The sequence below is a fragment of the Natrix helvetica genome (genome assembly GCF_964273705.1).
Source record: "Natrix helvetica genome assembly, chromosome: 2".
In the NCBI taxonomy this organism is placed as follows: Eukaryota; Metazoa; Chordata; class Lepidosauria; order Squamata; family Natricidae; genus Natrix; species Natrix helvetica.
Window position 1 is genome coordinate 83,160,349 of NC_138552.1, and position 27,950 is coordinate 83,188,298.

Below are 27,950 nucleotides of genomic sequence, written 5' to 3' on the forward strand. Positions count from 1 at the left end.
GAAGTACGGGAAAAGAGAGAGCGAGAACGCTTTGAGTGCTAGCATTTGAGCTGCCCAAAGCTGCAGCGAAGAGAGACCGGCGCTAAGAGATTCCCCGGAGGAAAGACGCTGTTTCCCCGCTGCGGGAGGCGAATTGGCAGCGCGCCCGCGGGCGCCCTCTTGCCGGCCGTCTGGCCCGCTTTGATGTCCTTTTCCGAACGCGCTTCTTCCAAACGCGCAGAGTTCGGTTTTCGGCAGAGACGGAATCGCGCTCTCCTTTGATTCGCCTTCCTTTCCTCCCCCCCCTCTCCCCGCCCCTACCGACCCTTCCCTGAGGGGCAGCTTGGCCCCTGCAAAGCGCGGGAGGAGATGCGTGTTCATGCCGCCCCCGTTCGGTTGCAAGTCTTTCGCGGTGGGAAGGGATGGGGGGGCGGGGAGAAAAGGGAGCGAAGTCCGGCAGGCGAGCTGAGGTGATGAGAGTGCCGGGCTCTGATTAATGGTCCTGGCGCTTTCTGGTTGGCTCGCCGGGCCTGGCGCTTATGTAAACCTCTTTACCCTGCAGAGGTATCATCCCAGGCTTGGATCTCGGCCTCCTTGGATAGAGGAAGAGATGAGTTAAAAAAAAATAAAAAAAAATAAAGTCCAGGGATGTTATGGATCTTTGAATTCAAATACTCCTTTAAAAAAATGGGCCGTGAGAGTTATTTAAGCTAAAAGCCTCAGACAAGCGTGACACTTTTTAAATTTTTATTTATTTATTTTCGTCAAGCATGAATTAGATAACGGATATAAGTATATGCATGATTATGAATACATGAAATGAATACGAATACAAGGGGATATTAGGACAGGGATGAAAGACACGCTGGTGTGCTTATGCTGGTTCCTTACATACCTCTTAGGAATGGGGTTTTGATATATATATATCAAATATATATATATATATATATATTTGCCTGATGGATAATGGGGCAAAATGAGTTCAATTTTGATAACTAGAACCGTTCCTGAGTAAGAGAAAGGTTAGTCTGTTACACGGGGACCGACAGGGAAATCTACTCTTCTCAGTTTGGGGGAGGAGGGGAAAGGTGCTTCAAAATTGACCTTGTCCCATTGATCTGCCTCTGCCACGAGGTGGTTTAAAAATAGATGAAATAATGCGCAGAGTGAGCCCTCTGTTGCCATTTTGGAAAGAAAATCTAGGGATTATGTCCCAACAGTCATATTTAGGTTACACAGATGTAAATTATACTAATTCCATCAGATTGGCTCACTGATTGATTGGCAGAACTGCAGAATGGAGAGCTTGCTTTCTTTTTTGACATTGGCACTTCACAAAACACCTTTTGGTGATCTTTACTTAGATGTAAACAAAGAGCAGGAAAACTTCCATAATTGTGAAAACTCTGATCTAAATTCTATGCACCATGAAAACCACTGTTTTTTGTGAACCATTAAAAAGAGCCTTCAGTGAGAGCTGCTAATGAGGGTAAATCTGTCGAGAAGAGGGAAGCGATGTTTTGACAGTTTGCTACTAGTTAGGAAAACTAATGTAAATGTTGTATATAAAAAGGTGAGAAAAATTCTCCCTTAGTTAAGCGAATGAATGCCATTAACATTGACAGAAGTGTTGGATCCTGAATCAAGCAGGTCATCTAGTGACTCTGGTGCCATTAATTATTTGTTTGGATTTGTATGGAAATATAATTCCATCAGTAACAAAAATCCTGTGAGTTGATGCATTTGGTTTACATGGAGAGAGGATGCACCTCCTTACAAAGTGTACTGTGTCTCATTCACTGTATGTGCCATTACATATCTGCAACATTCATGATGTAAATACAGTGAATAAAAAGCAGTCCTAATTAGTCTTTAGAGTGATCTTTAATCTTATGGCTCTTAATAGGTAAGCCTAAATAGTTGTTCTGAAGAAAACTTTACAGGGAGTTTATCATTATTTTAAACAGTACTATATATATTTTTTAAATGGAGTAAACTGCAAAGCTAAATGCAAAAATCTCAGAAAATAGTTAAACTACATTTTTCTAAATGTATATGCATTTTTGTTGTGATTTACATTGAAATTGGTTCAGTTTCCTTGACGTGCTTCTGGCTAGAGTTGAGCAGGTTAGTTTGGTGACGCCTTGTCCTTTGTTCACCTCTTCAGTCGATTATGACCCTGAAATAGCATAATCTGACAAGTCTAAGGTCCATATATGTTTCTTGTACCGTCCATTAGCTGCGTAAAATAAAAGCTACCCATTCTTCAAGAATTTTGGTATTAAAAATAACTTGTGTTGATATTGTCTAGGAATCTTAATGTTGCCATAAGTGGCATGTCAGGGGAAAATATTTCACCCTGAACTAGATGAGGTCTTAGATCGCGGCTTTTCCAAACAGGCATATCTTCAAGGTGCAAAAAATAAAATAAAATCCCAGAAAACATATTCTAATGAGAAACAAAACTTTTAATACAAAAATAATAAAATAAAGAAATAAACAAATCTATCTAATTGTTACATTTTGGCAAGAGCAGTTTGTCTACCAGCTTCCTGGCAGACGGACAAAGATAAAAAAAAAGTTTCTGGAATGTGTGATGTAATAAACATAATAATTTAATAATAATAATAATAATAATAATAATAATAATAATAATAATAATAATAATAATAATAATAATAATAATAATAATAATAATAATAATAATAATAATAATAATAATATAAATTTCTAGGCCGCCCCCTCTCCCCGGACATGTTAAGCATGCGCAATAAATCATTGTCAGATAAGGCTTATGACCTGCGCAGTAATTCATCAGTAATTATTCAGTTCAGTTCTACTAGCAAACATTTAATGCAGTGACATGGCATACAGTTTTTAAATGAATGATGTAACAAAGGGAGTTCTGGGCACAGTGAGAAACTCATAATGATTGGCAGATAAATAATCGGGTAGTATTTTCTAATTTCCTGCCTGAGCAGAGGGTTGGACTAGAAGACCTTCAAGGTTCCTTCCAACTCTCTTCTCCTGCTAACAGGAGTTTCCATGATCCCAGGGTTAAGTAATCAGTTTCGAATTCTCCTTGTTTCCAGCAGTACTTTAGCTCAGTTGCCCTCCAACTGAAGAGGTTCAAAACACCAACAGAACATGAGTAGATCAGAACTCATATAGGACATGATCAGAAAATAGCTCCATTGCAGCAGTTCACTGCAGAGGTGGTATTAATTCTCTCCATTACATAAGCAATGTTAGATAGGATGAAAAGTGACTCCTGTGTGATGGAAGTAACTTTTGATGTAACTTAAAAGTTATTTTTCCTGCATACTTGCGGGGTGTGTGTGTGCGTTTCCAGAAGTCTTTGCTTTCTATTTTTTAAAATATAATTTTTATGAAAGTTTTTTTTAAAAGATACAAACTAATACAAACTAATATGAGAAATAAAAGAAATCAAAGAGAAAGCTAAAAGTGCAAGAAAATGGGAGAGGGTAAAAACAAAATAGAAAAGAAAGGAAAAAGATACAAATTAACTTCTACTCTTCTTTATATCAGTTATAAGTACAAATATAATTTTAGCTCTTACTCTGTGGTTACATCATTTTAAAAAAATTCTCTTTAAGATTATAACATAGTGGAAAATTTTAGTCCTTTCAGCCACATATTTTCTCATTGTTCCATCTGTATATTATAACCAAAAAGTTTGCCCACTATACATTCTTTCACTTCTTCCATTTCATATTTCAATAAAAGTTTATACATTTTAGCAATTATATACTCATCATTTGTGCACAATTATGTTTCAAATTCATTCTTACAATATTCAAAACCATAAGTTCTTTTATATACTTAAAATATTTCTAATAATTGTAAATAAGAGAATCATTTATATATATCTGCCACCAGTTCTTCTTTTGATTTTATTTTACATTTTATGTTCCCTTGAAAACTTTAATATTTCACAATAAGTCATCAGTGTTTGGGTTTCTTGTATACAAAACACTTCTTGTGTTGTGTGCTTTGGAAACAGAAAGGTGATTTCAGGTACAACCTGGGCTTGTAGCTACAGTATTTCACATTCTCAGTATGGCACATCTAATATAATGATTTTTTAGACCCACAACAGCCTTCACTTTTATCATACCACAAATATCCATGCCACCCACATATCAGATCATGCACTTCTTACTCCAAAAGTCTTCTATTTCTTAGCAACCCTACAGTTTCATCCAAACCAAACAGCAAGCTGAAAAATACAGTTTTAAATCAGGTAAACACAAACTTCCTTTTTTGCATCTTATAACAGCTTATCAATAAAGGAGAATATTTGTAGCCCAGGGTTGAAATGAGGGTCCTTGGCTGTTTTCCCCTCAGCTTGGTTGTTATCTTGTTCCATCACCTAAATTAGGTAATACCATCAGTGCAAATTTACTGATTAATACTAGTTTGGATAATAAAACATCTGCAAGAAAATAACCAAGCTCAGAGAGTACCATCGACCCCTCATTACACCTTACATTTAATTTGTGCTTTCTTTCCCCCTGTCACAACAGTTTAGATATGCCACTGTTCAAATGGTACATCAGTTGCCAAAACATTATCTGAAACAAAAATCTCATTTTAGGGAAGACGTTTATTTTTATCACAGTAATTCTCCCCAGCAATGTCCATTTTTTCTCCCATCTTAACAGATCTTTTAAAGCTTCATTCCATGCCCCAACATAGTTGCTTTGAAATTAACATGCAATTCGTATTTGTCATAGAGATACAAAGCTGTTCTCATTTTTTAAACTTATTCATCAATTCTGTTCCATTTTCTATTTTCACTTTTTTTGTGTGTGTTAATCTTCTCATTTTTAAAAAATCTTGAAACCTGCTAATGGATTAAATTCATTTAATTTACATACTAATATTTCATTTCCCTTTAAAGGATCTGACCCAGTCATCTGCAACAATTCTTAACACGTTTGTTTTTTCAGTCTTTATTTCCAAAATTCATTTCATCTTTTATCTTTATTTAGTATTTCAAGGAACAAAATAAGAGAGGGGAGACTGGTTATTTTGTCTTGTTCCTTTTTGTATCTCATAGAGCCATGATTGTGAACCTATGGCTCACGTGCCACAGGTTGCATGTGGAGCCATATTTCTGGGCACAGTAGCCCTCAACTCTGGCACGCATGAGCACCGCCCAGCTGATTTTCACCCTTCCAGAGTGCCGGGGAAGGCCATTTTCACTCTACCCAGGCTTCAGGAAAGCCTTCGGAGATTGGGGAGGGTGAAAACGCCCCTCTTTTGCACAGAGAGGGGGGGTTGCACATGCGCAGGTGGGGGAGTCATGTGCGTGCACGCAATAGCGCACAATTTTGACACACCTTTAGAAAAAGATTAGCCATCACTGTCCTAGAGTATTGTTAGATCTCCATTAACAAATATTTGCTCTTTTTGTGAAGTATAAATTGATCTTACCCATTTTCTAAGTTTCCTACGAAATTTGTATCTTCCAAAACCTTGAACAGGAAAGCCCAGTTCACATTGTCAAAAGACTTATCTGCATCTAAGAAGATCAATGCAGCTTGTTCCAAATATTCAAAAATATTCAACATATTTCTAACATTGGCATTTAAACTGTATTTTAGGTTTAAAAAAAAACCAAAACATTGATGTTCATGGATACATTCTTGCAAAATTGTTTTCGGCCTCAGTTCTTTTGTTGAGGTTCCTATTGAAATAATTATTTAGCCAAATTTTTGTAAATTGGAAATCTGTAGAGAGAGGATAGCTTTCCATTAGCAAACCGTAGATTCTTGTTAGTAGTATTCATACTAGAGGAAAATATAATGGGATTTATCTAAGAATGTTTGACAGAATTAGTGTATTTATTCTCACCCCACCATCATCATGTTCATATTTGTTGGAGGAAATGAACATATACTTCGTTTTCCTTTTCCAAGCAGTATAGTGCCAAAAAGGTGTTTTAACTCTGAATGTGTCACTGAAGATGCGAAGCTAAATTAACATAATTGCAAATAGATAGAACAGGAACTCTTACATGAGTTCATGCTTTGGGTGAACTCAAATCATGTGCCCTGTAAAATGTGAACTGACTTTGTACATGTCCTCAAAACAAAAATAGATTGCTAGCTAATATTCTGTCCATTTCTGGTGTAGTAAGAACACATGCTTCAGTTTAGCCAATTAATGTTTCTCTGATTATTTGATTTTTTCTATTTAATTGGTATCTCCCAACTTTAACCCAATAGATAACCCTTCTATGTCATTTTCAGCTATCAGTTCTTTCAAAGCATTGTCCATGTTAGAATAGTCATCTTTGGAAATCTGGAAGCTTTCAGATTCGGGTTTTCCCAGATGTGCCAATATGACATCGCTAATAAAATGGAATTTTGAGGAAACTCGAGCCTCAGAGTCTTCTTTCCTTGGAGGTGTTGCTTGGAACTCTGACATTAACCCGAATCTGAAAGCTTCCAGGTTTTCCCCACCCAAGTGAAAGTTCAGGTCCCTGCCGAGTGTTATGTTCCTCGACATACGACCGAGTTACCCTGCCTGACAGCCAGCAACAGCCAAGCCGCACCTGATTGGCTAAGACGCGGCTTGGCTGAGCGCGGGCTGTTCTCCCCGTCTCATTGGCTGCCCTGCTTGACAGCTCCGTATCAATAGCTGTCAAGCAGGGAAGGTGCTGATTCTCGCCTGTATTAGTTGTTACTGCCTGTTGCAATAAACCTTTTGAATTTACCTCAGCTGTGTCTAGCCTCGTTCCGTGCCTACCATTTAACCCACATGTCCATCACATAGTCCAATCAGGCACCGTCCCAATTGGAGATGCCTCCCAGTCACACCACTCCAGGTGCAGGTCAAGAGGTCCTTGACTCGCTGAGAAAGGAATGTTATTTAGATTATATATCTCCCATACTCCATATAATCCCACTCCCATTTTCCCACAGCAGAAAAATGTGGCAGGCCTGAAGGTCCAATGTAAAAGATGGGTTTCAGGCCTGACAGATCACCCTTTTCTGGTGTCATCCTCAGAAGCTTCAGATGGTCTCCTGCAGCCATCTGGAGGGTTAGGTGAAGTGAGGACCCAAATCTTTCAAACATTGCCTGTCCCTGATCTATATCCATAATTTGATTTATATCCATAAATAATGGATGAATATGATTTATATCCACAAATAATTACCAAACCATCTGGTAAAGTAAAGGTTTTTTTAAAGGTTAATATTGATATGCATGCATATATTAAAACATGTAAATATAACATCTTGCTGCTTGTCAGCTAATGCCACCGCGCACTGAAAACTGGTTTATAAAATTTCTACTATTCTTCATCAATCCGTTTGCAATTTCAGAATCTCTGTTAAAAAATTCCTCTCGATTAAAATCTACAGAATTTTAAGAAAGGCCCTGTATACACTCAGTCACCACTTATATATCCATATATGCAACATTGATTTTAAATTATTTTTCTTCCTGCATTGCTTATTTGTTTTCAGGATTTCTGCCTTTGGTGTAATTTTTCATCAACACTGTATCTTGGTTTATTTTGAGGCTTTGTGTGATGATGCAAATCAATCATGTAATAACAGACTTTATTACTAATCTCCTAGGTTTTAGAGTCATGAAATTCAAAAAACGTGTTGGAGTTTACTGTGGATTTCATTGCATTCTATTCTAAGCAATCAAATTCAAGATTATTTTTGCTGACAAATTTTAAAGGAACTTGAACTAATTTGAATCTATTTCGGCATACTTTCCCACTCAAGGCTATGGCACACAAGTTCTATTTCATACCACAAAAGCAAAAAAAGTTATACTTGCTTGTTTCTTTGTGGCTTAGCTCTGCAGGAACTGAGCTGTGAATCTTATTGTAGGTTTAAGCATTGAGTCAGCTTTGACGAGTTTTTGAATGATGGATGGGTTCATTTCCACAATTCCAGACTAGACCCCTGAACCTGATCAAGGACTCCCTACTATGTATGACTATGAAGTTCCATACAAAATATATATTTCCACTTAAATCTTGTTAAATTCAGACATCTGTTGTTGAACAGCTTCTGTCACAAGTCTCTGATAGTTCCCTGATTCACTCCCAAGTAAATTCATATTGTTGGCCATATATGGAAATAAGGGAAAAAATACAGGGTCTTCCAGACTTCCCTTTATCCAGATGAGCACATGTTGTTGTTGTTAGTTGCGAAGTCATGTCCCACCTGTCATGACCCCATGGACAATGTTCCTCCAGACCTTCCTATCCTTACCATCCTCTGGAGTCCATTTAAGCTCACACCTACTGCTTCGGTGACTCCATCCAGCCACCTCATTCTCTGTTGTCCCATTCTTCTTTTTCCCTCAGTCTTTCCCAGCGTTAGGCTCTTCTCCGGTTAGTCTACATGAGGACATGTAGAGGTATCAATTCCAGTTAATGATCATAGGATATATATTTTTGTAACTTTTGGCAATTTAGTGAATTGGACGTAGAACAACAATGCTGATCTTTCATTAAATATAGGGAAATTCAAGTCGCCTAAAATAAGCATTTCTTCACTTAAGGCATAGTTTTATCTGTGGCATTTATTGCCCTTAAATGAAGTTTGATAGCTATCCATTTAAATAGTTTGAGAAGGATTAATTAATGTCTAATTAATTCAGGGAGATTAATGTATTAATGGTTGTATGGCATTTAATTATATCTCAAAGCGAATGGCAAGTCTTGGAATTGTAGGAATTGGCAGAGGAGAAAAATTCATATTTGTGAATTCTTTCAATGCTTTTGATTGCCCCTCTGAAATACACTAATTGGGTGGATCCAGCTGATATCACCTTAGTTAATTAGCATGGTTGCTAAAATAAATAAAAAGCACTTCTGAATTTCCTTTGACTGGGGAGCACCAGAAAAACATGTTGTATTAAATTTAGAGGAACTGAGACCTACACAGGGAAGCTGCATAATCTTTCACTGTAAAGTTGTAGAAAGATGTTGAAAGTTCCTTACTCAGCTTTGGAATCTGTGAGTATGTGTGCCTCTGCACATTGCCATTTCAATGTAATGTGTTGAATTTGGGTTTCAAACTACTCTAATAACAGTTGATATCTTCTATATCAGCTTTCTGTAGAGTCTGTTTCGTACTATAGTTTTTCTACTTTTGTCATTAAATTGTGTGAAAACTGCCTAGAGAAACATATTTTAATTTTCCACAGGATTACAGTTTATAATCAAAAGTGCAAAGCTTCTTAACCTTTCAGTCTCTGCCAAATCTGTGTTTAAACTTCGAGTGTGAAACAAATACTTCTCCATCTGACATGCTGGAAAATGCCTGAAAACCCTAGCCAGTTTTCTATGAAATTGAACAGGTTTTTGAACATTTTGCAAAGTGCATGATTCTGTAGAAGATGGAAAAGGGAAATCTGTATATGTCGAAGTTTATAAAGGTTTCTCCTCTAAGGACTACATTTGTCTTGTTGGAAGTTGTGTTTACATTTCCTTAGTAACTAAACTAATCCAGGCATCCAGACTAATAATTTTCTTGTTTGTTTGAAATATTTAACATGAATTCATTATGGATTCCCATTAAAGTACTGCCCCTTCTGTTTTCATGCAAGATAAGTTCTTACACTGTTATTTGCCATACAAAAGTTAAAGAGGTTGGATTAAAACATTAGTGAATTAGAATTATGGGATCCATACTGGTTAAATTGAGTGTTCACCAACTGATGAGTCATTCTGTATTGTCAAACTGTTCTTGAGTTTCTAACCTTGTGCTAATACGGTGGCCTCTAAATCATAATTTATGGCTATAGGCAGACTTACATATATATGAATTTGAAATTTACTATTGTCCATGCTACATTGGGTTACTTAAAAGAATATTGTTAAACTAATGAAAATTTAGTACATTGTACATACCTAGCTACTGTTTCATCTTTGATAGAAAGCCGATTCCTATGACTTTTCAGAGAAATCTAAAAATGATAAATGTGCTATGGGATTAGTTAAATGAAATTCTTTAACTTATCTGTTAAGTATAGGCATAATTTACTGCTATTTAGAGGGATAAAAATGTCTTGTTATACATTTTGGCTTTTGTGATAACTATAGTATATCTTATGGATACTATTAGATTCACACAGCATGCTATCTAGATTAAAGTTGGGTTGAGTAATTTGTAATGTGTACAACTACCTGAAAATGTATAAACCCCTTGGGTGTTTCCAGAAAGTTTACATATTTTTCATTTTCAGAGATTTATGTAAGTCCTACTGCTAAATAGGCCTCCTGCTATTTTATAAATAAAAAAATCAATGTGGTTGCTGGGATTCAAAAATGATTTGATGGCACAAAATCAGTCACTGCTAAATGAAGGGAGTTCATGAGAACAACGGATTGCAAAGGGTAATGCTTATTTTAATTAAAAGAAACCAACATTTTGCTTTTCAAGTGTGGGGGAAAAATTATGCCCAAACCAAGCTCAGTGCATTCATTTAACCCCATTGTCTTGAGGACTTCATGAAAGTGGGCTGATTTGGACCAGGCTACATTATATTTGCTCCTTTCACTTGAAGGTGCTTTTTCAGAAAGCAACTGGGATTTGTCTTTTGCTTGAAGAGCTTTTGCTTCTCATCCAAGATGCTTCTTCAGTTTGGACTGAATGGTGGCGAATGGAAGTGAAACGTCTTCAAGCAAAAGACAAAGTCCAATTTCCTTTTGAAAAAGCACTTTCGGGACAACCATAACCAGGATGACTAAGAACCTCCATAGACGTTCCTTTCACTGAGGCTTTCAACCACACAGATTCATGAGTCACTACTTCCCCTGATCAAAACGAAACGAAACCCGAATGAAGAAATTGACACCATTCAGCATGGAACAGATTAGGTACCAATCTCTAAAGCTCTTGGGTTCCTCCAGTCTACTGTCAGAGCCATAGCCTTTGGATTGCAAAAACTATGGAGAACAGAACCCTGAATAAAGTAGCTAGAACTTTACCCAGCGGCATCTTTGCCTTTTGAATAGTGCTTGAATCCTCAGGGTTTTAACTGCTTCTTGCAGCCTGGGGGTGTTAGATGCCTCAGCTTTTTTTCTGAGCAGAAGTCTCTTATGGAAATTGCTGTTCCATAATTTCCCAGGAAACCATGAATTGTGTTTGACAGATGTGCAGTTATTCCTTTTTCATATTTGGGATTTACCGTTGCCTTTAGAGTTGGCAGCTATTATCTATGCAGCACTTTCCCCTTGCATTTATTTGGTCCTAAATCTTTTGGCTCTGAGAATTTGCTTTTCCTCTCTTGGTAAGCTGTTTGCTTTTTCCTCTGCTGTTTGGGGCAACTTCCCCCAACGCCGTCCTCCCCACCATGCGTCTAGAGACAGGCTCCGAATGCTGGGATCCAATTAAAACATCCCTGTGGCCCTCTCGCATTCCCTGTTTCTCTTTGTTGCAAACCTGTAGAGTTAACAAGCAGTAGAATGATGCTGCACACTCTGCTCCCACAGCTCAGAGTATGATTATTTATTGAGTGCTTCCAGCCTGCATGATGAATACATTATTCTCCGACAAAGAAGGCAGCCTAATTTAAAATGGATAGTTGATAATGATATTGAATTTCTTAAATGGCAGGTTGGCATACCAGCAGTTGCCTCTCATTAAAAGCATCAGGCAGTGGGAGAATGTTACGATAAAACTACCACAGCGTGATTTTTTCCTGACATTTTCTTGCCATGCTACAATTTACGGTTATCCTACAGTTCTATTATAATTCAGGTGCACATTCAACTTTTGTGTGTCTGTTTTCAAAATATACGGGTATGGTACATTTGCTATTATTTAAATAGAAAAATACATTGTAAATATAGTGTCAATGATTGCAAATTGGCACATTGGAAGCAGTCTATTCAGAGTAGTAAATAAACAAATAGATCTATTAGATAAGGCAACTATTTTAAGGCAATTAACACTAGTAAGTTCACATTTAATGACACATTTGATGAAGTAAGTGCAACTATGCCATTCTAGATCAAATCCTGCCGACCCAATGTCAATGGGTGTTATATTTTACAATGAGGAGGATTTAGTCCAGAAGCAGAATTAACTTTTTCAGATGAGTTGAATTACTGGGAACCATAGTGCAATAGTTTTCAGAGTCAGCGTGTCAATATTAAGGAACAATTCAAAATTCTATCCCCCTCTCTATTCTGTCTTTTCAATCTAATTTATGAATGTTTCCCAAATCCCAGCATGATGTATATCTGTCTCATTATTACCACCCCTGTTGCTTTCGCTTTTGTTCTATATTTAGAACTGAAGCAGCATTAATAAATAGGAGATTATTCTAAGCAGACACGAAACTGCTTCCATTCTGGTTTCAGCCTTTAAAAATCAATTTCCAATCGAGATATGTAGTGGCTGCTTTTGAGATTACAAAAGGTTATTTAACATTAAACAAAACCTTCTGAGATTAAGAAATAGTCAGAAACTTAAAAATCAAGAATCAAATGGTTAAGTACCCAGAAGTGATCCAAAGGACACTGGTTGTAGTATCCAGGATCCCGGGGAAGGGAGCTGTGAGAATACAGGCAGTCCTCAACTTATGACCACAATTGCGACTGGAATTTCTGTTGCTAAGGAAAACAGCTAAGTGAGTCACATCTGATTTTACTACTTCTTTGCCACAACCATTAATGAAATTACTGCAGTAATTAACTACCACAAGGTCGTTAAGCCAATCTGGCTTCCCCTATTGACTTGGTTTGTTGGAAGCCAGCCGGGAAGATACAAATGCTCTCACATGACCCGGGATGTTGCTGCCATTGTAAGTACACGCTGGCTGCTAAATGCCCAATTTTTGATCATGTGACTGTAGGGATGCAGCAACAGTCATAAGTGTGAGGATCAGTTGTAAGTAACTTTTTTCAGTGCCATTGTAGCTTCAGACAGTCATTAAATGAATGCTTATACGTCAAGGACTTAACCTAGAAAAAAAGCAAATCAAGTAGGGAACATTGAGAGGAGAGAATTAGATTTAAAAAATATCCAGGAATAAAACCAAAAGTACAGGGGTATAATAATGAGAAAAATATGCATCATATTGAGAGATTCATAGGCTGGATTGAAAAGCTAGAAGGTAGGAAGGTCATTCCAATTAAGCAATCTGCCTGCTAAATAATTAGGAAGAGCATGGAACCAGTCTTCAGAACACAGTAGATTTCTGAAGGGCGAAAAATTGCCGGATCCATCCAATATGACTCTTTTTGATTAAGGGAAACATAGCTTGAAGTAGTTTTGAAGAAATGGAACGTAATTATTTTAAACCTTTATATTTAAAATGGAAAACCTTTGGGAGTGTGTATCATCAATGCTGCATAATAGAAACTACATTAATAACTGCAGTAGAGCTACCAAAATTCAATACAATAGAATGAACTAAAAGAGGCCCCACAGTCTCAAATGCTGCAGTTTACACAAAACATTTGGTAATTGTGCAATCGCGATGGACATCACTAGATCACAGGTATATCTTCATTATGTGATAACTGCAAGTTAAGGATAATCACAAGCTTTTCTCAATGAAGTTGACAAATGTATCCAGGGAACAATAGAAATATTAGACCAGTGTTGGCTTGCCTGGGTGAAGCATTTCATTCTCCATTGCATCTACCACTTCTTCTTTTTTTTAAACAAAATTTTATTGGTTTTTTAGAAAATAAAAAGGAAAGGGGTATTGGAATGGGTTACAAATTTTGGCAGTTACAATATGTAGAAGGTGTCCCCGCCCCCCGTACTCATAGTATTCATTTAAACAAATAATTCAATACTAAATAATGATAATTTGTCAGCATGTAAATTCAGATAATATTTTCAATCAATTTATATCAAACCGATTTCCTTATTCATTTTTGTGATCTGAGTTTTCTTGGTATTGCCCTTCTCCCCCCGGCAGCAGGGCTCCAGCCCCTCCCATGTCTTGTATGTCTGGTGTAGGATCATCAGGTTTATCTAGGAGTGCTTTATTTTTTTCCATAAAGGCTTGAGCCTCTATGGTTGTATTTATTCTAACTCTTGTGTCCTCCCAGAATATTAACATACCTTCAGGCATCAGCCATCTGAACCACACCCCCTTCTGGTATAACTTCTTCGCTAATTGCGAATAGTTTTTTCTTTTCTCTCTCACTTTCTTGGGGATCTGTTTCAGAATGGTTATTTCTCTATCTTGATATTTCAACACTTGCCCCCTTTGTGCACTCAGAATCTCATCTCTTGTGGTCTTTCTGAGAAATTTAATATGTACCTCCCTGGGTACGTTATGTGTTCTAGCATATGCTGAATTTACTCTATAAACCAGATCCAATTCCCACCCCATCTGTTGTTTTTCTTTTTGAATGTATTCAGCCAAGATGTTTGTCATGATGTCCCTTAAATCTTCATCATCTGCCTCAACTACATTTTGGAACCTAAGGAAAAAGGACATTCTTTCAAATTCTGTTTTCATTTGGTGGATCTCAATCTCTTGGTTCCCCTTCTGCACCCCTTTCATCTCCCCCCTCATCTCAGCCGTCCCTCCCTCCAAAAGATCCAGTCTCTGTGTGTTTTTACTCGTCTGGTCTTGGTTCTGTTTAAGGTGCTCTCTCATCTCCTTTAGTTCACTTTTTATGTCCTCCTGTCCCTTTAAGATTTGTTGGAACATCTGTTGAAAATCCATCTCAGCAGGTTTGGGCTGCATCAAAGATGTTAAAGTCTGTTGTCGGCTCGGACTGGATACTGTAGATGTCAGGGCGGAGACAGCGAAGCCCGGCTTCCCCGGGGGTGGTCTTTTAGGTGGCATTATGTTGAGCAGTAAAAATTCAAAGTCAATACAGAGAGGAAGTTAAGGAGGGAAACCACCGAGAGAGATCAGGAGACTAGGAGTCTAAGCAGAGGGGAAATTGTTCTAGTTACTTCTGGCAATAGAGTAATAGAGTTCTTTGTTCCAAGGGAATCCAATTCATCAAGAGATTTGTCTGAGTGTCACGAAGACAAAGACAGGAAGCCTGAACCTCTATAGGTGGAGTCAATTTTCAATGTTTATAAAGACAACGGAAGTGTGCCATCTTGCCCTGCCAGCTTCGGGATTAAGAGGCATAACAGAAAGTTTAGAAAGTTTCCAAAGTTTTCAGATCATCACCTCATTTATAAAGTTAAAGTCCAAAATCCGCCTTCATTATGAGCGTGAAATCATTGGTTGGCTCTCTCCCTTCCTCCTCCTCTAGGGCCGAGAGCAAAAAAGTTTATAGCTGCCTGTCCGAGGGGGGGGGGGAATCCCCCTCCCTCCAGTCACGCTTCTCTAGCCGAGTTGAAAGCGATTTTAAAAGCAGCTGGCAGTTTTTTTTTCTTTCCTTTCCAACACACAAGGGAACGGGGGGGGGGGAAGTTTCCACCTCACCACACAGCAACCGCGTCCTTCAAATAGCACGTTCTTCCAGCTGCCTCCTCACGAAGACGCCGCAGCGCCTCCCCATCATGCCTCCCGGTGCCTAGGGCGATGCGGGCCCCCCCGGCTGCCGCCGACTCAGGGGATCCCCCGCTACGTCGCCCCTTCGGCAGGAGCCTCTACGGGGCGTCCTGTGCCCCCCAAGCGGTGGGGGGCCCACCAGAAGAGCGCGGGGCGAGCAGAGCCTGCCCGTCGTGATCAGTAGCCGGAACCGGAAGTCGCATCTACCACTTCTTTAATACAAAGTGATATGCTGCATACCCACACATGTTAATCTGAAAGGAACTATTTTTATTTGTTAAACTCTGTCATTTCTTAGTCATAAAAGTCTGTTTTAAAAACCCTCCAGCTTCCAGAATTCCATATTATGTCAGCTTGCACCTCTAATAAATGCAACAATAACAAAAGCTTGAAAACTAACACCTTAAAAACAATGTCTTAATGGAATGCCATGAATGCAGAGCTTCACTACCACTGATTTTATTTCTTTATGAAATTGGTATAACCGCCCGTCTCACCAAAAGTGATTCTGGGCAGTGTACAACAATTGCATAAAAACCACAAATATAAAAACAACAGCTGTAAAAAAAAGTACATTAAGAAATAAATAATACGACAAATACACTAGTATATTTGTTAGTAAATATTTAGTAAATCATCTATATTTATAACAGAGGAAGCCCAGCAGCTGTTATTACAAGGGAATTGGTTGTAAAATATGCTATTCCAATGCTTAATTTAGTATCCATTCTTATAAAAATATCTGAGAAAAACTGTCCAATGATCCATAGTTTTTGATTGTTTAAGTGCCCTTAAATCCAGGGCTGGGCATCAAAAGTTTTAGCAAAGGGTTCTCTGCCCAGTTGCTGTGTGAGTGTGCCATGGTGGGTGTGGCCTAATTGGCCTCCTGCACCACAATGTGTGTGTGTTTTTGTCCTCCACGGGCTCCCGAGACTTTTTTCGAGCCTCCGGGAGGGCGAAAACAGTCTCCCCTCTGTATGGGGGTAGGCCCTCTGGAGGCAGGAAATGGCCCTGTTTATGGCCTTCCCAAACTTCTGGTAGGCCCTTTTTTCACCCTCCCCGAGCCGCCCCGTGCACCCTGCACTTACCTGCATCCAAAACGGGCGGGGTGGGGACTCCTGGGAGAGGTGGGGTGGGCAGACCAGCCAGGAGTGGGATTCGGGGGTTCTCCAAACTGCACAGAATCTTACCTAGATTCTCCGAACCCCTGCAAACCTCCAGCAGCCCACCTCTGCTCAAATTAACTCTTAGCAATCACAAAGATAGATTTTTCTCTATGGTGATCTGTCCCTAACACTGGTCCTTCAGCAATTCCAAATGCTGATGTTGCAATTGATTCTATCCATCTTGCAGCTGCTACAGTTCTTCATCTTTTTTTTCTCCCACTTTCCCAGCATTAAAGCCTCCCCCAGAAAACTGTGCCTTCACATAATGTTTCAGAAATACCGATTCATAGTATATTCAGCTATTTTTGAAATGTTGAGTTTGCTAAAGGGCCCAATCACCCCCCCCCCAAAGTAACATGGGTCCAGCACTATGGCAATTATGTAATTCAGTAAATAGCCATATAGAATAATTATCAATTGTGTGCATTAAGGCTGTACATACACAACCCAGAGTCACATATGTGAGATGCATGTTTGAGATGCATGGCTGTTTAGTTTTGGAAGCAGAAACAAAAAAGTGAATCTATGCTATGAGGTTGCAGAATTGTTATCAGCCTGGGTCGATCAGCACCATGGACAGCGGTCAGCATATATCCCCCCTCCTTTGCTTCTTGCCTACTAATCAGTCTGATGACTGCAGGGACAAGTTTGTGCAATTTTCTAGGCAGTATTTTCAGAAGTGATTCTAAATCACTTTAGATTCTATCTAAAGCAGGACTAGAACTCAAGCTTCCTACTTCTAGTCCCCAGTGCCTTAACCACTAGACTGAACTGCCTCGAATATGTTAAAAATGGAGTTTGGAAACAGTTACAGAAGATAATGTTTCTCTTACTTGTTAATGCAACACAATACGGAATGATGTCTATGTATACACCTGTTGGTCGGCTGAATGAATAAGCAGATGGAATTTGTAACCAAAGCAAGGGCTGAATGTTATGATAAATGAGAGAGATTCTGTTACACTAAAAGCATAAATTAAGGAAGTCGCATATGCAGATTTAAAATGCATCTGGGAAATGCTTGCATTCTTAAAACTGTGTGCCTACTGCATTTATATCCAAAATGTTGTTTCTGCAGCAGCACCTACTTAGCAGCTCATATATCCAAAGGCAACTTACAAAACTTCAAAAGGACACAAGTAGTAAGCGTGCTTAAATGATGCTAAACCTTTCCCTGCTGTTATTTAGTTTTGAACGTATGCATAAATACGACTTAGCCATGTTATCAACTTGCCTTCTTTTCCATCAAAATCGTCCTAAAATCTGAAAGATGCCTTTGAACATCTTCAAGTGTATATGTTTCAGGCATTTAGCATTCAAAATTGGAGTACTATGGGCTTGTCTCTTAACCAATTTCTTCAACTTTATACTATATAATGTGTTGGACTTCAGTTCCTATAACCTCTAAGTAGCTAGCATAGGAAGGCAATTTTATTTTAAAATCTTTGATTCTCTTTATTTATAATATGAAGGGGTAGGTTTGTAGGGTCCCAAATGGAAACTATTAATTAATCTTAAGTTGCATAGTAATTTGTTTTTCAGCTATTCAAGTGACAGCATAGACCAGGGCTGTGAAACTCCCGGCCCACGGGCCAGACACATCACCTGCTGGCCATGTCCACATCTCGTTTAACGAAGGGGGGGGAGTCCAAATACGTCATGTGACACTGCTGTGACAACATGAGTTTGACACCCCTGGTACAGACCATTCTTCCCACTCCACCTCCAGATTTTGTATTTGACAATGACTAGTAGTAGTTCTATTTCCTCCGGCAATTGTAGTTTTCAGTTGTCTTTGTTTTTCTTTCCTCTATTTAACAGAATAATTGTGCGCTTCTTTGCAGGGGAATTATACAAGATTAACCTTCCGGCTTTGAGTCAGAGAAAATATATCAAATGAGTGTACGTGACAAGTTTGGGATGTGTATCTCTACAGTCAATTGCAAGACTGAAGGTGACACATCACAGCAGTGTTAATTAATTAATGAAGTTGTGCCAAAATAGAAAGGAAGGCTGTTGCTCGTCCCTAATCCTTCAGGGATAGATAAAATTGAAATTATCCAGATGAATATGAACAAAAAAATTGACTGGGAACAGTGTTATCATGTGCTACGTTTGATTAATCCAGTAACCTCTGGAAAGTCTAGTTACGTAAGCAAAGTGGGATTGTTCCAACAATAGTTTTAACATTATCTTAAATCTCACTGAGTTTTAACTGGAGAACTAGGGCACAAATGTTGCACAAAACAAATGATGCATAAATATAAACCCTGCGAGTTTAGATCTTTTTCAGAGTTTCCCCCAATCCTCCAGAGCAGGTTTTTTTAGCAAAGGGAAAGCAAAGTTCTTTTAACAGCCTGTGGAAGCTCTAACCAACACTAAGAGAGTCTCCCCTTCCTTTTGCCCCCTTCTTTTCTTGTGAGGGAGGTTGGGATGACAGACAACTTCAATCAGCTCAGCAAATGAGTGGAAACTTGACAGTAGGTCCTCCATGTTCGCACTGATCCTCTACATCTGCATTTTCGTACATTCAGTTAATTTCTGATGCAGATTCCTGAAATGCTGAACTCTGATGTGCATCTAGGGCTTCAGAAATGTGTGTCTGATGGTGATAGGCAGGAATGTATCTCTGTTCCGCCCTGAGTCTAGGGCAATTTTTTGTTTCTGCTCCGCCCACTAAATCCTCTCTTTAACATCATTATTTTAATCAATTTTTAAATTTCATCATTGAGTTTCATGGAATTCTATCATAAGTTTACTTGTAAAGATAATAGGTGTTAATACTACCAAGTCTTTACATATTTCATATTAGTACCACTATTCGTTTTGTGTGTGTGTGTTTGTATGCATATATAAGTAGTATTGTTTAGAGATGAGTCTGTGATATAATCTCTCTCTCTTTCCCTCCGTCTCCTTCTGTCTGTCTGTCTGTCTGTCTGTCTGTCTGTCTGTCTGTCTCTCTCTCTCTCTCTCTCTCAATGTGTGTAAAAGAGTTCATTCTCTACCTAATTGGGAAGAATTAAATGCATCAGTCTTTTGAAGCAGACATGCAGAATTTTGTCCAGACCACAGTTGGCCTTTCAACAGTGTATCAGAGGTTGCCCTCTAAGAAGGGAGTGTGTGTGCAGGACAACATTAAAAATTAGAACCTCTCCAATTTACATTTAAATTGAATGAAGTAGGTAGGATGATTACTCTCCACTGATGAACTGAATAATTTTTTGTCACCATCTGAAAAAGTAGTTTGATAATGACGTTTGTTAGTCTTTGGAAGCTATACTGCTATAAATTCTGTGTCTTTGTTTTAAAGCCAATAGTTGTAACTGTGGTTTCAGCATCAACTAACAGCATAATTTTCCATATACCCAAGCCACCATCTTGACAACTTTATAATTGCCTCCAGGCCACCATCATTAACATTTTTTTAGCATTTAATCTCTAGCTAGCATGTTAAATTCTTTTAGATGTGCCACATTTTTCTGAGAATTTCTCTTGAGGTGGAGGAAGTATGTGGGTCTGCAGAAGATAAATGATGGTTATTGTCAGCCCCTATATCGTTTGCTTGCTATTGGCTGCCATAGTAACGGGGGGAGGAGGAGTTTTTGATATTTGAGAGGGGAAGCGAAGTGAAGGAGCTATCTCGGGATGAAGAAGGAGTTTTGTTCACACCATCTTCTGCGCATGCTGAATGGACTTGTTTAGGCCGGGTCAAGGTCAACTGTTTCTGCATACCAGATGGATTAAGCCACCTGAAGATGCACCCCACATGACACCCTTGGGGGCTGGAGATTGGACATTCAGCTTGTTGGGGGGAGGGCTTTGGACAAACCTTTGATATGTACAATTTCGGGTCTGACAGTTATTCTAGATAAAACCTGCATAAGTATTAAAATGCACTTACATTAAGGAATTGAAGAAATGAATTTTTGGATAGTCACTCATGCTCTAATCACCTCAAGAATGGATTATTGCAATGTATTCTATGTGTGATTGCCCTTGAAAACCCCCAGAAGCTGCAGTTGGTCCAGAATGCAGTGGTGCAAGTAGTAATGGACATGCCACAACATGCCCAGGGCAGCTTACTTTTGCAAGCTGCACTGGTTCCCAGTTGGCTTCTTGAAATTCTTGAAATTTAATCTTGAAATCCAAGATGCAGGTTAACACTTTTAAAGCCCTTTGTGGCATAGTAATGACAGCCATCTCTGATAATTTTTACACATACTGGTAAAATCTGGCAGCGTGGGTGTCTCTTCAGATTTTCTTCAATTAAGCAGTGTCATCTAGTGTGAATTGGCACTGTGCCTTCTTTATAGTGGTGCTTGCTCTCTAGATTTGTATCCCTTCTCCAACTTATATAAGGCATTAATCCTGCTGATATTCCAGAAGGCACTGAAAACTTGGTTATTTTCTCTGACCAAAAAATAGGATGCTGGTATGCTTCTACAAGATCTAGGTTAGCTTCTTAGGATTTCTTTTTTTGGTTTCTCTTTGTTCTTTCACTTTGTTCTTCTGGCTTTTAATGGTGTAAAGCACTCAGAAGGTTACTGAGAGGTCAAACAGTCAAGGGTGCAATTCATGATCTCTGAATTGAACTTTACTAGAACTAGAAATTCTACAGAATTTTGAGAAAGAATGGTTTTATTTCAAAAGGAAGGCATTTCCTATTTAATTCTTAAGACACAAATATTTCATGAAGCTCCTTTTAAGTTTTTAATATTTTAAAATATTAAAATATTTAATATTAAAATATTGATCATTTTAAATTAAAAAATATATATTGACCAAGTTAGTTCCATTTGTTTATTATAATGTCTCTGAAGAGTTCTTGCTCTAGCTCTGAAGTTCCTACTGTAACATAGACTTCAGTTGGGTTGCCTTGTGAGAAGGCAGAACTAGAAGCAAACTCTAAGCCCTTCCTTCTGCCTGTCCTTGTATGCATAATTAAAATAACCTAACATATCATAGGTTATAAATAAAACAACGACATTGTATGTGATCTGTTAGATGCAAGAAAATAGGTCATTAAAATAAGCTATTCTCACACTTGGAAGGAAAAAATATTCTGGTATCCCTTTGACTAATTAGTTTGAGTGTGAATATTATAGGTGAATAGGATGCTGTAAAATGCTGACATTTGCCATTTTGTTAACATCATTTGCCCTTTTAAAGTTTTCCAGTGAAAAAGAAGGCAATCATTTCCTTCAGGGAGTAAAAACACTGGATGCTACCCTGTTTCCCCGAAAATAAGACTTCCCTAAATAATAAACCCAATTGGACTTTTGAGCGCATGTGCTAAAATAAGCCCTCCCCCCAAATAAGCCATCCCCCAAAATATTGCAACACGGCAGCAGCCATGAGGTGACCACGCTCACTGCCTCCTGCACCTCAAAAAAAAATAAGGCCTCCCCAAAAATAAGGCCAAGTATTTATTTCGGGGGTGTCAAAAGAAAATAAGACCCTGTCTTATTTTCAGGGAAACATGGTATTGATAGAACACAGCTATAGACATTATTTAGACTTTATTGGCCAATCACTACCAATGATGACTGGGAGACTTTTGTATCAATTTTTGAAAAATAGATGTGCTGAAAAATCTACTTTTTAATTTACTTTTTAAAAATACATGATAGGGGTTTAAACAGAGACAAGATAAATAAAGTAGATATTTAATGATTATGAATCCATCATGAAACTCTGTACATTTTCCCTCTGACTAACAGGATCCCATAAGATATAATTTCTCTGGACCTATTATGGATAAACAGTTGATGCTTTATACCACCATTCAGTTTGGTCTAGTAGTTAAAGCACCAAGCTTGAGCCTGAAAGACCTTGAGTTCTAATCTCACTTTAGGCATAAAAGCTGGCTGGCTAAAGCTGGGCCAATCATTCTCTCAACTCAACCCACCTCACGTAATTGTTGTTGTGAGGAAAATAGGAAGGAGGAAGGAAGATTAGGTATGTTTGCCATCTTGAGTTATTTATAAAAATAATATTGGCAAGTTAGAAATAAATAAAATATAGGCCCAAATACCTTTGTATGTGATATATCTAAATATCTCTTTGGTAGTTTTATGATGCAACAAGCAAACCAATGAATTGTTTTGCCTTCAATGTGTGCCTACTTTTCCTATGAAAAAAGACTCATGGTTGCCCATGAGTAGGGAGAACTTTCTTTTGGCTGCCAATCAACAATCCCAGCCACAAAATGCCATATCTTGTCATTCCTCACTGGTCATTCATAATAAGGATTTCAGAGACTTCTTTGAGAATTAACCAATCCACTGGATTTTTAATATGACAATAGATCTGTTTAACCGGATCTAAGAAGAAATATTCTTTAAAGAAATATTCCGATTGCACATGCCCTAAACGGGGAAGAGGTTTATTTTGTTTAAGACAAATAGTCTCGATCTTGCTTCGTACTTCCTTTTTATCTATTAAAAAGTGAAAAATTTGAACATTGCAGCTTTGAAATTTCTAAATGTGGTTTGTGTTCTGAAAATTTACATACATGGGAAGTTTTTTTTTATTACTCATGGCATCATGAATAATCGGGTATCACGTTCATCTACTTAATTATTTTTCTCTTGAGCAGGATAAGTTATATATTGGCTCTTAGCTATGTATGGCTCTTTTCTGCTTCAGAGAAGAAACAGGAGCTACAGAGTTTTAATGAGGAGAAAATGTCTCTAGGATAAAAAAAATTAAACATTGGTTGAATTCAAAAGTTCATTCTGAATCCCAGAATAAAAAGATCCATCCAGTGGTGTCTGCTTCCTTTAGCGACTTCCATGTTTAGTGACAGTGACTGGATTTACATATGTGGTTCCTTTAGTTTTGGCTTAATGCAGGTTGTAAATTCAGCCTTCACAATATATTTGCTCTGTCCAGGCATTGGCTTCGGATAGAAATGAGTTCAGCAAATGTATATATAAATGTAAATATAGATTTTTGGTGGGATGTTGCGGCACTATGGTGGGTATATGATATTGTTGTGTGGCTGTGTGGATTATATTGTGCTTTTATGGAAAGCTGTTATCAACTGTTGTAATGGGCTGTGAGAATAACCTTGGGAGACAGGATGATGAGCCACAACCAGGGGAGAATAGAAGGAAGAGGGATGGAGAAAATGTCTCAGAAGCACCCTCTCTAGACTCTCTCTAGAAAGTAAAGATGGGAGGCAGGGACACACTTTCACACTTGCAAGATTCCGTTATCATAATCCTACAATAAAGGCAATGTTAATATTTATGGTAGTGATTTCCTGTCTGGACTACCTCAAAGAACTGACAATCCTCTGGGATTAACATGTATAAGATGTATCATTTAACAATGTAAATGAGTTGTAATCAGCCTGCGTTGTGAGATTAGTCAGCCTCTTGGGATACTGAAATGAATATGGCCCTTTCTCCCACCTGGATGGCAATGAGTTGTCTAGGAAAGCCTTATTAACTTCATTTGCTTATCAACTTTCCAAGTTGGGAATCACTAGTGCAAGTCTCTTAAATAGGGCCCACTGACCTCCAAAATTAAAGCAGTATAACATTAATTCATATCTTACAAGTTAAGCAAATCTCAGAAAACACCATGATGTTTGAACCATCTATTTATTCATTTAACATCACACAGAATTGTATTGTTTTCCGGTGGTTTCGGTGGGAGGGACTACGCCTGGGTTTGATACAGCCTGATTGGTCCAAAGACTGAGGGATTTTTCTTTAAGTGTCCTCCTTTCCCTCCTGGCTCCCAGTTCCCTCGGTCTTTGGTCCAAGCTAGTTTGGCTCCTGTGAGGTTGAATTTGAGTTATTAATAAATTGGATATTCAGTTCAAAATTATTATTAAACCTATGCTTTAAAGCTTAAGGTTTAAACAGGCTCTCAGGAAATTCCTGAGGGCGGGGGCTCTTCAGGAGCTCCGTCCCTGCGGTGCTAGAAAAGAGCGGCTTTTCTGGGGCATCAGGCTCACCCAGCAGCTGTAAAAGCCTCCGATTGGCTTTTCATGAGGTTTAGAGCTTAGCGGAGACTCTTATCAGCCCGATAGGCTTGCCGGGGCTTCAAAGAGCTGCCGCGCGACTTCCCGGCTTCAGCAAGTGCCACCGGGGCTTCAAAGAGCTGCCGCGTCTTTCCCTGCCTGCAAGTGCTGCTCGCAGTCGGCGAGGCAGCTGAAGAGCGATCCAACCTAGTTGCTTTGGCTCGTGTGCGAGGCTGATCCTTCGGAGCCAATTTTCGATCGTTGGATCGCTTGATTTCTTCACCCACGAGGCGCGGCGGCCATTTTGGTGCGACCTCGTGGGCGGCGGCCTCATTCCCGCGCTCCTGAAACTGGTGGAGCAGGCCTACAGCGACGGAGGAGAGGCACGCTGAGCCTCTGGCAGCGACTGCAACGAGGCTTGATTCTTGTGACCGACAAACAGCACTTCGGACACGTGAGTGAGTCATGGCCTCCACCACATCTGATGCCCAGGCCAACGAAGGGGTGGAGGAGACCCAGGGCAGGCTTAGGCCCAGAACAGCCGGGCCCAAGCCTTCTGCTGAACAACGCCCTTCTAGAGCAACTGCCAGGGACGAGTCTCGGAGACAAAGGGCCCTGGAAAAACAGGTGGCCAGGGCCGAAAGGCGAGCGCAGGCTTCTAGGCATGACTCCCCCATCAGATCTAGGTCTCCTATTGGGGCACGGTCTCAGGCCTCAGACTCTCCTACCAGGGGCTACAGTCCTTCATCCCCTTCAGTCTCTCCAGCCAGGCCCAGGAGGGAAGTGACCTCCCCTTCTCCATCCATTTCCCCCAGAAGTCACAGGTCAAGATTGGAGGATCCAAGGGAAGGGGGATCTGGAGACTATTTGCCACCAGCTCAATTGGCTCCACAGGATCCCTCCCGGGGCCCTTCAGAGGAGGATCTTGAGGAATTAGAGAACTTGCCTCCCAATATTAAAAGGCTCATTTCTACTGCAATTTATAAGGGTATTTCCTCAGGCCTGGCTCACAGGGATCCTCCCCAGAGTAGGCCTCATCCTGTGGCTGCTGCCATTAGCAGGCCTCAGACTGCTGATAGAAGTCTGGAGAGGTCTAGGGCGGCTTCCCCCTCTGTGGTCAGCGAGGGCTCCTTTTTGGGGGAACCTGCACACGTTACTCTAGGATTTTCTGAGGATGAGGAGGACATCCCAGAAACACCAGGTTTTCCCGGTCTTTTTCCTCCTCTAGCATTTAAGCCTATGCTGCGAAAAGCTAAAAAGACCACACAGATTGGCACGGGGCCCCCTCCGGCTTACCAGCGTAAGGACCCCAATCTGGCCATGTTTATCAATCCTAACACTGAGAAGGAAGAGGTGCCAGCCCCTCCCCTTTTTCTGGAGGTAGTTCAAGATCAGTGGTCTAAGCCTTCTTCTCTTCCTAATCCCAGCAGTAGCGACAAAAGCTATTACAATATGGAGAAGGCCTTCACGCAGGCTCTTCAGCTGCCCACAGTAGATGCCCCCGTGGCCTTGTTAGCCAACACCTCCTCCGTGGTCACGGGTGATGTGGCCGATAAATTGAAACCGGAGGATAAACGAGCGGAACTTGCCCTACGCAAAAACTTTAATGCTTCGGCATGGGCTATTAAGGCAGCCGCAGCGGCTTCTTACTTTAATCACACATCGGTCATGTGGCTTCGGCAGCTACAAGACCGCATTCCCCTGGAAGATGAGCGACTTCATCAGGACCTTGCCAAGATTATTTCAACCGCTCAGTTCTCGGCGGACGCCACCCTCGACTCCATTAAATTCTCGTCCAGAGCTCTAGCCACCTCTGTGACTTCGCGGAGGCTTTTATGGCTCCGAAATTGGCAAATGGACAATAAGTCCAAATGGAGTCTGGCAGGGGCACCATTCTCAGGTACCAACCTTTTCGGATCCTCTCTGGATCCTCTTCTTGTCGAGAACAAGGACAAGAAAAAGGTCCTTCCTTCCAACACAAAAAAGACAGATAACCGCCCTTCAACTTTTCGTAGGTCATACTCTTATAGGGCTTCAGATCAAGATTTCCGCCAAAGCAGATTCACTCCCTATAGGTACGATAGGCAGTATCAACGGCCTTATTATCAGGATAGGAACAGGTATCAGAACCAATCCAAACGGCCCTTTCGCGGAGGGGGCGGCCGTCCCTTCCGCAGGGGCAAATGACTCAAATCCGGGTCTACCCATAGGCGGCCGCCTGGCGTCCTTCGCGGACCAGTGGGATCGAATCACTTCAGATGCCTGGGTCAGGACGACAGTCAGGGAAGGACTCCGGCTGGAGTTCCTGGTCCCTCCCCCGACGCTCTTCAGAACCTTCCCCCCCCCAGGGACCTGGAGAGACGGCGCCTAACGCTTCTCGCGATTCAACACCTGATCGAAATTCGGGCTGTCGAACCGGTTCCTCAGGGGGAGTGGGGTCAAGGGGTGTATTCCAATCTATTCGTGGTCCCGAAGAGCTCCGGGGGATGGAGAGCGATCTTAGACTTGAAGCGCCTCAACGCCTACCTAGTTTACCGGCGCTTCAAGATGTCTTCGCTAAAGTCAATCCTCCTCAGCATCAGACGAGGAGATTTCATGGCATCCATAGACTTAACCGAAGCATACTTATATATTCCAATTCGGCCATCCCATCGAAAATTTCTCCGATTTTCCCACGGGGGGCAGCACTTCCAATACAGGGCTCTCCCCTTCGGTTTAGCATCAGCTCCCCGCACCTTCACGAATGTCCTGGCGGCAATGGCGGCTCACCTTCGCTCGAGACCGGTGAGACTCCATTGCTACCTCGACGACATTCTCGTCCTCGCCCAGTCCCAGTCTCAAGCCGCGAGGGACGTACAGACCACCATTCAGTTCCTACAAGACCTAGGCTTTTCCATCAATTTTCCCAAGAGCCACCTGTCTCCTTCAACGACTATCCTTCACTTAGGCACAGTAATAGACTCAAGGGCCGGGCTGGTTCGACTCTCTCCAGACCGGCTATCAAGCCTTCAGAAACTCACCCGCCTCATCCACTCAAGACGGTCCGTTTCCATCTTGACCCTGGCACAGCTGCTAGGCAAGATGGTATCCTGCATCGGAATCGTCCCGTGGGCACGCCTTCATTCCAGAACACTGCAGTGGACTCTAATCCCATTCCAGAGACAATTGCTCAGCAACTCTCCGCGGCCCATTCGGATTCCGCCGGATCTTCGGTGGTCTCTGAAGTGGTGGTTGAAACCAACCTTGAATCGCGGGGCCGAGTTCTGGGAACCGGACAGAGTTATCATAACAACAGATGCGAGCCTGTTCGGCTGGGGGGCGGTGATGGAGTCCAGCCTAGC

General features: G+C 40.3%; 1 protein-coding gene across 1 annotated transcript in view; it reads left to right on the forward strand.

Moving 5' to 3' along the window:
- The window catches only part of SH3GL2 (SH3 domain containing GRB2 like 2, endophilin A1), a 115,989-nt gene that overhangs the window by 1,076 nt on the left and 86,963 nt on the right, over window positions 1-27,950 (forward strand). The window lies entirely within an intron of this gene.